Source organism: Pseudopodoces humilis, chromosome 3 (assembly GCF_049639895.1).
Source record: "Pseudopodoces humilis isolate 2021_Gansu_Grassland_sample_001 chromosome 3, ASM4963989v1, whole genome shotgun sequence".
Lineage (NCBI taxonomy): Eukaryota > Metazoa > Chordata > Aves > Passeriformes > Paridae > Pseudopodoces > Pseudopodoces humilis.
In genome coordinates, this window is record NC_142202.1 from 22,405,352 (window position 1) to 22,409,371 (window position 4,020).

The window sequence follows — 4,020 nt, forward strand, 5'->3', positions numbered from 1 at the left end:
TACAGAAAAATGCCATTGGTTATGTTAATTGGGTAATGATGCAGCAAAGCCATTGGACTTCGATGTATTTACATAGTAGCTGAACTATGACATCAAGGATTTTGATTAAATATTTGCAGGATCACTTGACCCTATAGATGCTGTCAATATGCAGGATCTCCTAACTGAAATGGAATCACACTGTGATTCCAGTGCATGCAAGCATCCCCAGTGCATGCAGGATATATGGCCATATATGATTTACAATAACTACAGAGTAGCTTGAGTTATAAACAGCTTGTTTAAGGAATTGTTGTTTGGAACTTAATCCCCAATTTATTTTTCTCTTTGCATTTCTTGGTCATCTCTTACCACCAGCATAAGGATATTATGGGGAAAAAACCAGTGATCAGCTGCTAGAGAGGTGTTGTTTTGTATTAAGATTTTAGCAATAAAAGACTACTGATATTGCACCCTGGCTTCTGCAGAAATAAACCTGTGGTGTTTTGCATCATGACTTCTGTAATGACTTAAATGTGAGTATCAAGAGATTAAACTAGCAAAAAGTCACAAGTAATATTTGGATTTTATCTGGTCAGCCTAATCTGATAGTCTTTATTATGGGTCAATGGCTTCTGACAGAGACCAACACTGTTTGTCATGAAAGAGTCACAAACCCAAGTGATATTCTGTTTCATTCAGAATTGGGTGGCAGATATACCAGGAATGCTTAGTTAGAAAACCCTTCATATGAGCTTGGCTTGCTCTATTTCCCTATTTACCAGCTTACTATGGACATCTTCAGAATTTGTACAATGCTTACTTCATAAATTCACATTTTTCAATACAGGGAAAGCCCACATGGTGGGACATAGTGTATAAGAGGTAACTGATGAAATTCAGGAAATCTACAGGAAGACCTGCAAGCCACATGGGAAAAAACAGAGACATCCATGAATACAGATTATTGTGATAGCTTAGTGGCACAAGAAGTAACCTTAGTTCATTTCTTCCCTCATCTCCGCGAGTCTTTACATCTGCTTGGCTTTCAGAAATCCTCATTCCCAGTCTTTGAACCTGTTCAAAGTACATGGCATATGGTTTTTTAATGCAGAGATTTATAATCTCTCTTATGTAATGCTGTAAGTTCCTTGTCACAGGAGGAGTAACAAGCTGGCGATGCAGGGGACCCCACTTCCCCCAGCTTAAAGAAAAAAGCCAAAAGAACTCATGCACCCTACAGCTCCTGCCCTAGGAAATATCCTTTTAAGGGAGAGTTGTGGAGCTGAAATGGTCCAACTACACAAGAAATGGTATCGTGAGTAAAAACTGAAAGAGTGGGTGTGTTTGCCAGCCACTGCTGAACTAAAGATAGAAAGCTTTGCTTACGCATTGACCCAGAAGATCTGAATACATGAAAAGAAGGCATTTTCCACTGCCTGCAAAAGGAGAAATTCTGGAAGAAGGGCTTGATGCCAAATATTTTTCTAAGCTTGGTGTGTCAGAAGGGCTCTGGCAAGTGCCTTTAGAAAAACAGCTCATGTTTGCACATATTCACCAACCTTTTTGGGAGACAGTTTCTTCAGACTGCCAGTTGGGTTGTGCTTGGCACCTGAGACATTTTACTGGAAAATACAACATGTTTTTGTTGCTGTAGAAGGTGGTAAGGTTTACAAAGCTTATGTTTTGGTCTGAGGAAAAACAGTGGAAGTGCATGACTGGGGACTTCAAGTAGAAAGAGCTGACACTCCTGGCTAAAGCTAAATAAGTAAAAGTATAAACTTTCAAATGAAAATAACATACGTGTGAGAAAAATGAACACAGTGAGGAATAAGAACAGATTATACTACAGCTGAGGGCATCACAAACTTGCCTGATTCAACTAAAAAGGAAATGGAGTAAAGTTTTAATAGCATCATAAACTATACAAGGACATATTTGCATAATTTAGCTTAATTAAGCTTAATTTAGCTTTTCTGATTCACTTGGGAGTGCATCTCTTGCAGCTTTGATATCAGGAGTTCAGGTAGCTATTAACGACTGGGCCACAGCCTATCACAAATGTAGCACTTTTTGAAAAGATAGGGATGTTTGCCTATGCCTACATGAATATTCTATACCTGTTGCAGGCTGCAACTCTGCAACAGGAAAGATGGAGTTGTTTTTTTTTTTCTAGAAATGAGAAGCTGCAAAGCAATACAAACACAATTCTGCTTTGACTGGAAGCAATTGTCTCAAGTATACCTTTCAGTAGTGTGATAGCCCGAAGGTGCTCACACAACTTCCTTCGTAATACTATCAGAGTGCCCAGTTACCTCACATATCTGCAGGGCAGAACATGCCCTTGAGCTGTGACTTTGTGTCAGCTGTGCCAGCAGACAAGTTCTAAGGGTTTACCTGTTGCTGTATTTTTCATGGTGGGCTACTTTGATTTAAGGATTACACTAACTGATAAAGCCTTGTTATGAATACAGGGCATTGTACAAATTCAGGTCTGAGATCTGCCTGGATTTGGATACTACAAAGGCTCAGGGCTGTTGCAGTATAAAGACCAGGCATAGTAGGAAGAGGCAAAAGAAGGAAAAGTTTTCTTCTATTAAGATCACTCTGTGGACCTACTGTCATGTGAAACTCAAATCTAACCAAGTTGCATATTTTTATGCATAATGCAGCATCTGTCTTTACTGATCTCTTCATTTCCAATTTCACTTAAAAACACATGTCTAATCTGTTTGAATTCTCAGTTACACAATCACTGGGATACGTCTGGCAGACTGCTTCTAAGAAAGCCAAAAACCCAAGTATCGCCTGTATGGCGCCTGCATGTTCTTCACATGGTGCCCAAGGGCAGTGCCATGGATAACGCCGAAGCAAATAGCTGTGGAAGGGCTTTAACATTCTTTGTATAGATCAGCAACTCATCTTTTGGTATAATTTGCTGTGGTCACAATTGCAATATTATTTGTTTATGCAATTGTAACACAGTTGATCTTTTGAATTTGCAGCTGGTGAGGAGGGATCCCCTCAGAAGTACTGGGGAAGAGAACTGTGCAAACATTGAATTGTAAAGGAATGAGTCAGGGGTAATTTTTCACGTACAACAAGTAATAGTTAAAACTTGAACTGGACAAATCCTGATAACTGTGTTTTCTAAAATGGGTTCCTTTCCCTAAGGGGGAAAAACTCTAAATGGGAGGACCAGCTCTTTCACAGACATGTGTTTAACAGCAGGAACCTAATTTACATACATAAGTACATGCATTATGCATCAATGATGCTTATAGCCTAATTCTTCAAGTTGAGCACACAAAACAATACCCAGTCATCAGATATCTCAAGACCTGAGCTCCTATCTCCAAGGCTAGATTACAAGTGTGCACTGTTAAATACAAATTAAATACAGGAGGTGTACATGTCCCATAGACAAAATGTTCTTATCAATGAACAACTATACACAGACTATGAAACAGGATGAGAACTGGCATAGGCTGGGGATCCAGGTCCAGCAGCAGAAGGCTACAGCTGGCTTCTCTAAGACTTACTCTCCAGCAGTACTCACTCATTTGTAATGACTGAAAAGCGCAAGAGCTTTTCAGACTTGCTCCAGGAATGTGATTTTCCTACATCATAAGTCAATCATCACAGATACTGCATTAACATCAATTCTCAATGAGGAAATCAGATAGCTTAGAGCAACCGGACCCTAAGGGCTTCGCACCCCCTCAACCGTCCACCTGAGCTGTGAAAAGTCTTGGTTTTGCTTTCCAGCCTGCCTCACCACCGCTATCCCCAGCAGACATGAGCAATTTGTACAACAGGTACATGAACAGGTCCTCACCATGCAACTGACTGAAAAAAACCTCAGCACCAAAGGTAGGATTTCTGGCCTTCAGCTCACAGATGAGAATAAAACTACACTAACAGGATTCTCCTCAAGTTTTCCTTGCCAAAGCTGAGGTCAGCCCGCAAGACCTGCCTTGACACCTGCTCCGACAAGCGTACCCGAGAGACTAGCTAGCACCACAAAAATTGGCTCTTCAG